Below are 10,000 nucleotides of genomic sequence, written 5' to 3'. Positions count from 1 at the left end.
ATTATTGATAATATTATATTAATTTTATTTTTAATTATATTAATTTTAATAATATTAATTTCAATATTAATAATAATTCTGATTTTAATTTCAATTTTAATTTTAATTTCATTTATAATATCAATATCATTATTTATATTAATTCTAATATCAATTTTAATTTTGATGATTTTGATTTTAATAATTTCAATTTTAAATCCAATTTTAATTTCGATATTGATTTTAGTTTTAATATTAATTTCAATTTTGATTTTTATAATATTGATTTTAATATTAATTTTGATTATAATTTTGATTTTAATTTTATTTTTATTTTAATTTTAATTTTAATAATTTTAATTCCAATAATCTTAATTTTGATAACTCTAATTTTAATAATATTGATGGTAATAATATTAATTTTAATATTAATTTTAATTATGATTTTAATTTTAAATTTTAATATTAATTTTAATAATAATAATTTTAATATTAATAATAATTTTATTTCTAATATTAATTTTAATTTTAATTTAATTTTAATTTTAATTTCAATAATATCATTTCAAATTTAATGATTTTAATTTTACTAAATTTGATTTTAATAATTTAATTTCAATAATTTTACTCTCGATATTATTAGTTGTAATAATAATATTTTGATATTAATGTTTGTTTCAATTTTAATTTTAATTTTAATTTCAATTTAAGGTTTTATATTAATTTTGATTTCAATTTGAATTTGAATCTGAATTTTAATTTTAATATTAGAATTTACATTAACATTAATATTATTGTTATTATTAATATTGAAATTAATATAGATATTAATTTCAATTGTAATATTCATTTTTATTTCAATTTCAATAATAACAATTTTCATATTATTAATTTTAATAACATCAACTTAAATGGTAATTTTAAGAATATTAATTTTATTGTTATTATTAATTTTAATTTTAATTTCAATTTTGATTTAAATTTTAATTTTAATTTTTATTTAAATTTTAATATTAATCTTAATATAAGTTTCAATTTTAATAATATTAATTCAAATAGATTTAATTTCAATAATACTAATAATAATAATATTGATTTTACAATAATTTAAACTTTAAATTTGATTTTAATTTTAATTTTAATTTTCATATAAATTTTGATGATATCAATTTCAATAATATTAATTTTAATAAGGATAATTTTAATACTGTTAATTTTGATATTCATATTGATAATATTAATTTTAATAATAATGTTAATATTAATATTAATATTAATTTAAATTTTCATATAAATTTTATTTTTTATGTTAATTTAATAATATTAATTTCAATAATATTAATTTCAATGATATTAAGTTTAACAATATTAATTTTTATGATATTGATTATAATATTGATATTAATTCTATTTTTTTCTTTTACTTTTAATTTTAATTTTAGTTTAATTAATAATATTAATAATAATATTAATATTGATATTAATTTTAATTTCAATTATTTTCATTTTAATAATATTAATATGATAATAATAATTTTAATTTTTATCATTTTAATTTTAATAATTTTTATTACAATAATCCTAATTTGAATAATATCAATATTAGTTTTAATCTTAATTTTGATTTTAATTTTAATATTAATATTAATATTTATATTAATATTGATATTAATATTATATTACTATTAATATCAGTATTAAATTCAACTTTCATTTTAATTTTGATTTTTATTTAAATTTTAATATTAATTTGAACTGATATTATTTTAATGATATCATTTTAACAATATTAATTTTATTAGTATTAATTTTATTGTTAATTTTAATTATAATTTTACTTTTACTTCTTATTTTAATCATAATTTTAATTTTAATTCTAATTTCTATATCAATATTAATAATAATATTATTATGATTATTAATTTTGATAATAATTTTAATTATGATAATTTCTATTTTAATAATATTAATTTTAATTTTATTTTTAATTTTGATTTTGATTTTAATTTTAATCTTAATTATGATTTTAATCATAATTTCAATTTTAATTTTGATTTTATTATTATTAATTATTATAATATTAATTTTAGTAACTTTAATTTCTATTTTAATTTTAATTTTAATTATAATTGTAATTATAATTTAAATAATAATAATTTTATTAATAATAATTTAATAATATCAATTTTAGTATTTTTAATATCGATATCAATTTTGATTTTGATTTTATTCTAATTTTGATTTTAATAATATTAATATTAATAATATCAATATTAATAACTTTAATTTTTTAATACTCATTTTAATTATATTAATTTTGATCATATTAATTTTCATTATATTAATTCTAATGTTAAAAATTTTAATTTTAATAATTTGAAATATAATAATTCTAATTTTAATAATATAATTGTAATAATATTAATTTTAATGTATACTTTTATTTTCATTTCAACTTTAGTTTTAATTATAATTTTGATGATAATAATTTTTAAAAATATTAATTCTCATAATAGTAATTTTAATATATACTTCTATTTTCATTTTAACTTTAGTTTTAATTATAATTTTAATGATAAAAATTTTAAAAATATTAATTTTCATAATAGTAATTTTAATTCTAATCTCAATTTTAATGTTAGAATTAATTTAAATTTTAATTATGATTTTAATTTTAATAATATATATATTAACACTGATATTAATATTAATATTCATTTTTATCTTAATTGTATTTTCTATTTTTATTTTTATATTGATAATAATAATTTTAATAATATTATTTTTCATAATATTAATTTTGATAACATTAATTTTAATAATATTAATCTTGATATTAAGTTTAAGAATATTAATATCAATATTGATATTGATTTTAATATAAATTTTAATTCTAATAAATTTATTTTCAATAATTTTAATTTCAATAATATTAATTGTAATAACATTGATTTTGATATTAATTTCAATTTTAATTTTTATATTGATTTTTATCTTAATTTTAATTTCAATTTATATTTTCATATTAATTTTAATAATATCAATTTTAATAATATTAATTTCAATAATAATAATTTCAAAAATAATTATTTTAATTATAATATTAATATTAATTTTGATAATATTATTCTAATTATATTAATTTTAATAATATTAATTTCAATAATATTTTTTAATATCGATATTAATTTTGATTTTAATTTTATTCTTAATTTCAATTTTGATTTCAATTTCCCTTTTGATTTTAATGATATCAATTTTGAAAATATTTTTAATTTTAATAATATTAATTCTAATAATATTAATTTCAACATTTATATTGATATTGATATTAATAATAAGATTAATAAAAAATATTAACATTAATAATAATTTTGACATCAATTTTTATTTTGATAATATTAATATCAACAAAATTAATTGTAATATTATAAATTTTAATTTTGATTTTAATGAAAGTTTTAATTATTATTTGAGTTTAAATTTTAATTTTAATAATGCTAATTTTAATAATAATATTTTGAATTTTAATTTTAATATTAATTTCATTTTAATGTAATTTTAATAACATTAATTTTAATAATATTAACTTTGAAAATCATTATTTTATTAATATAAATTTTAATATTAATAATAATATTAATTTTAATTTTAATTTTAATTTCATTTTGATTTTAATTTCAATTTTGATTTAAATCCTAATAATATTAATTTTAATAATATTAAAATTTTAATACTTTTAATTTTAATAATTTAATTTGAATAATTCTAATCTTAATAATATCAATTGTAATAATATTATTTTAATATTGTTTTTGTTTTAACTTTATTTTCAATTTTTATTTTTATTTATAATTTCATTTTAATTTTAATTTTACTTCTATTAATAATAAAAATATTCATATCAATATTAGTATTGTTATTAATATTAATATTAATATTAATATTAATATTATTATTATTAATATAAATATTAATATAAATATAAATATTAATATTAATATAGATATTAATATTATTATTAATATTAATATTATTATTAATATTAATATTATTATTAATATTAATATTATTATAAATATTAATTAATATTAATATTTATATTTATATTTTTATTATTATTAATATTAATATTAATAATAATATTAATATTAATAATAATATTATTATTGATAATAATATTACTATTATTATTAATATCAATATGATCATTAATAATAATATTGATATTATTACTAATATTATCATTATTAATAATATTAATTTTAATTTTGATTGTATTTTGAATTTCAATTTTATTTTAATTTCAATTTTAATAACAATAATTATATGGAAATTAATGTTAATATTAATATTATTATTAATATTAATATTTATATTAATTTTAACTGTAATTTCAATTTTTATTTTTATATTAATAATAATTTTAATAATATTAATTTCAATAATAATAAATTTATTAATATTAATCTTAATAATAATTTTAGGAATATCAATTTTAATATAAATATTAATTTTAATTTTTATTCCAATTTAAATTCTAATTTCGATTTCAAATTTAATTTTAATATTAATATTAATATTGATAATAATTTTAATATAATTTTCAATTTCAATAAAGTTAATTTAAATAATTTAAATTTCAATAATAAATTATATACCTATAGTAATTTTAGTATTAATTTTAATTATAATTTTAATTTTGATTTTAATTTTAAATATAATATTAATTTTAATATTACTATTTTAATATTTATATTGATATTAATCTTAAAAATTTAATTTTAATCTTAATAAGATTGAATCATTAATTTTATTCTAATTATAATTTTGATTTGAATATACTTTTGATTTATATAATAATTTGATATTAATATTAATATCAATATTAATAATAATTTCAATATTAATATTAATATTAATAATAATATTAATTTTAATATAAACATTATTATTATTATTATTATTATTATTATTATTATTATTATTATTATTATTATTATTAATACTGATATTAATATTAACAATAATATCAATTATAATTTTAATTTTAGTGTTAATTTTAATCTTAATTTTAATATTGATTTTAATTTTAATTTACATTTTAATTCTATTTTAATTTTCATTTCAAGTTTTATATTAATATTAATAATATAATTAATATTATTATCAATATTAATATTAATAATAATATTAATAGTAATATTAGTATTAATTTTAATTTTAATTTTCATTTTTATATTAATTTTAATAATGATGATATTGATAATATTGATTTTAATATTAATATTAATAATATTAATTTTAATAATAATAATTTTAATAATATTAATTTTAATATTAATTATAGGAATATTAACTTCAATATTAATATTAATTTCAATATTAATATTAATTTTAATCTAAATTATTATTTTAATTTTAATTTTTACCTCACTTTTAATTTAATAACATTAATATGAATAATAATTTTAATATAATTTTCAAATTTAATCATTTCAATTTAATTTTTTTTATTTCAATAATATTAATTTTAATATTATTTTTAATATTAATTTCAATTTTGATTTTAATATCAACTTTAATCTTAATTTTGATTTTAATTTTAATATTGATTATAATAATATTAATTTCAACAATATCAATTTTAATGATAATGATTTCTTTTTTCATTTCAATTATATTAATTTTAATAATATCAATTTTAATATAAATTTCAAATTCAATAATTTTAATTTTAGTTTTTTTATTTCAATAATAATAATTTTAATAATATTAATTTTAACATTAATCCTAATTTTAATTTTGATTTTGATCTTAACTCTATTTTAATTTTAATTTTAACCCTGGACAGGTAGCGTGGCCAAACTCGCCCGTTACAGTTAGAGTGGTGTCATATGTGTTACACTCCCTTTCGGGGGGGGGGGGGGGGGGGGGTTAACGGGAGGATACCAATTTACAATTTTTTTTGTTTTTTTATAGTTTACTAGTTTAAAGAGTCTACTTTCTACTGGTGTAGGAGAAAAAAACGTTGAATATAAAATAACACTCTACTTACATAATACGAAAATGAGTATAAAAATACAATTTTTCATAAATAACTTGCACTGGACACTTTAAAATAAAATAATGAACAAAAAACCACCTGTGTGCTGCAATTAGAGTCCTGTGTGCACAACTTGACGTAAAAACATCGCTGATATCAGCAAAACTGCCAGATCTGTAAAGAAAAGAAAAAGCGGTTAATTTTTTTATACGCAAATTCACTACAAAATATTTGTGTGAAAGGAATGCTATATTTATAGTGGTAATACTTATTATATTTGGATGATTTTTTCCAAAAGTCATCTACAATGATCCCAGATGATGGCAAAACCTTATGAATTATATATAGTTAATATAAACTAGGCAAAATCTTAGTTCAAATGTAACACGTACCGTGCGCAATTGACGTAAAAGAAAGGCATATCTAGAAAGAGTACTAATAATTGATGTATATGCAATAAAATGGTAAATAAATAATCTATGATGACCCTAGATGACAGCAAAAATGTTAAAAATTATTTTTAGTAAGTATAAACGGGTAAGAAAAATAATTCGTGAAACTTACTACGGGAGTTGGGACTGGTCGCAGGTGTAGTTGACATGCGAGTTACAAACAGGCTTATGGCACTTGCCACACAAAAGCTTGGTCCTGACATTAGTGTCTTCTTCAAAGGTAATGGTCAAAGGCTTTTTTTTCATCACTACTGACGAAAAGGAGCTCCAAAAACTCCTCCTCCTTGAGATATTTCTTCGCCATGCTGAAATCTGAAAACAGGAAAAAATAGAAAATTAGAAATTAGCCTCAAAATCACATTTTTGCTGCTTTCAAAACAAAATGGCGATTGTTACAAGTACCTACACCATTCACTAATATGTTCCGATAGACACAATTACAATATTTCACTAAATAATAATACAGTAATGTAAAATGCAAAATGTTTGCGTATGCGTGACATACCCCTGTAACGGTAACATGGTTGCTAATATGCAACAATTCCAACTTTGGAGGGTGATATCCGGCGAATGCGTCGGAGTAGAGAAGTGGCGAATGTTTCCTGCGATGAAGCTGGTGAGCAACTAACGGCTCCTGGGTAGACAGGCCAGAGCCTGCAAGGCGTCTATGCGCAGAAACGAAAAAACAAGTTTTTGCGCCGCTTCCCGGCCAAATCTGACACCACGCTACCTATCCAGGGTTTTTGATATTGATTATGATAATATTAATTTTAATAATATTAATTTTAATAATAATGATTTTGATAATATTAATTTAAATTTTATTATTATTATTAATTCTAATCTTAATTTTAATGTTGATGTTAATATTAATATTATTTTTAATATTGATATTAATATTGATATCAATATCAATAGTAATATTAATATTAATTAAAATTTTGTCTTTAATTTTAATTTTAACTTTAATTTTGAAAATATTAATGTTAATATTATTAATTTCAAATATATTAATTTTAACAATATTGATTCTAATATTATTCATTTTCATATTAATATTGATTCTAATTTTCTTTTAATTTTAAGTTTGTTTTAATCTTAATTTTAATACTATTATTAATCTTAATTTTAATACTATTATTAATATTGATTTTAATATTATTAATTTTTATTTGAATATCAATTGTAATAATATTAATTTTATTTTTTAATTTTAATTTTAATTTTAATTTTAATTTTAATATTGATTATAATTAAAATTATTTTTATTTTTATTCTAATTTTAATAATATTAATTCTAATAATATTAATTTTAATACTTTTAATTCTAATTTTAAGATAATAATATAAATTTCAATAATAATAATTATAATAATAATAATTTTAATAATATAAATTTTAATAATAATAATGATAATAATATTAATTTTAATAATATTTTTTGATTATCGATATTAATTCAAATTTCCATTTTAATTTTAAATTTAATTTTAATTTTACTTTTGATTTTATTAATATTCATTTCAATAATAATTTTAATTATATTAATTTTTTGATATTAATTTTAATGATATTAATTTGATTACTATTAATTTTAATAATATTAATTTAAATGTTATTAATTTTAATTTCAATATTTTTTTCGTGATAATTATAATTCTAATAATATTAATTTTAATAATATTAATTTCAAAACTAGTTTTAATTTCAGTTTTAATTTTAATTTTTATTCTAATTTTAATGATAATACTAATAATAATAATTTTGAAATTAGTAATTTTAATTATAATTTGAATTTTAATTTAATTTTGAATTCAATTTTATTAATATTAATATCAATATTAACATTGTTATTAATAATAATATTATTAATAATAATATTATTATTATTAATAATAATATTGATATTAATATCAATATTAATATTAATTTTAATTTATATATCGATTTTGATTTAAATTTTAATTATATTAATTTTTATATTAACTTTATTAATATTAGTTTTAATAATAATTATTTTACTAATATTAATTTTTGATAATATTAATTTTAATAATATTGATTTTTTATAATTTCAGTTTTAATAATATTAATTTTAATTTTAGTATCAATTTTATTTTTATTTCTAATTTTAATATTAATTTCAATTTTTATTTTACTTAAAATATTAATTATAATTTCAATATTAATATTGACAAAGATATCAAATTAATATTAATATTGATATAGTTTTGGTTTTAATTTTAATATTAATTCTAATAATATTAATTTAAATATTAATTTAATTGATATCAATATTAATATTATTTTTAATATTATCAGTATCAATAATACTAATTTTGATAATATTATTTTTTTTTTATTTTAATTATAATTTTAATATTAATTTCAATTTTGATTTTAATACTAATATTGATATTAATATCAATATCAATATTAATTTTAATTTTAATTCAATATTAATTTTGATTTTTCAAAAAAATTTTTAATAATATTAATTTTAGAATAATCAATTTTAATAATCTTAATTTTAATTTTAATAAAAATTTTGATTTTAATATTAATTTTAATTTAAATATTAATTTTAATTTTATTTTCAATAATATTGATATTAATAATATATAATTTTAATTTCAATACTAATATTAATAACATTATTCATATTAATATTATTAATAATATTAATTTTAATATTAATTTTATTTCTAATAATTTCAATTTCAATAATATTATTGTAATAATATCAATTTCAAATCTAATTTTAATCTAATTTTGATTTTGATTTTAATTTTATTTTTAATTATGATTTCAATAATAATTTTAATTGGAATTTTAAAATTAATCATATTGATTTAAATAATATTAATTTCAATAATATTTATTCTTATAATTTTGATTTTAATTTAACTTTAATATAAATTTTGATAGTAATTTAAAAAAATATTAATTTTGATAATATCAATTTTAGTAATATTAATCTTAGTTTCAATAAAATTATTTTAAATAATATAAATTTTAATTATTTTAATTTTGGTAATTTTAATTGTAATAATATTAATTTTAATAATATTTTTAATCTAAATTTTAATATTAATTTTAATTTTGATTTGTATTATAATTATAATTTTAATATTAATATTAATATCAATATTAGTATTAATATTGATAATAATAATAATCTTAATATAGATATTAATATTAATATTAATGTTTATATTTATATTTTATTAATAATAATATTAATATTAATTTAAATTTTAATTTCAATTTTAATATTAATATTAATCTTAATATTGATTTTAAATTCAATTTCAATTTTAATTCCGATTTCAATTTTAACTTTAATTTTAATATTAATTTTAATCTTAATATTAATATTAATTTTGATTTCAATTTTAATTTCAGTTTTAATTTTAATTTAAATAATATTAGTCTTAATATTATTAATTTTATTGATATTAGTTTTAATTTTATTTAATTTTAATTTAATATTAATATTAATCCTAATATTAATTCTAATTTT

This window comes from Palaemon carinicauda, chromosome 34, assembly GCF_036898095.1.
Source record: "Palaemon carinicauda isolate YSFRI2023 chromosome 34, ASM3689809v2, whole genome shotgun sequence".
Lineage (NCBI taxonomy): Eukaryota > Metazoa > Arthropoda > Malacostraca > Decapoda > Palaemonidae > Palaemon > Palaemon carinicauda.
The sequence above is the reverse complement of the archived record's forward strand: the minus strand, read 5'-3'. Positions refer to the sequence as shown.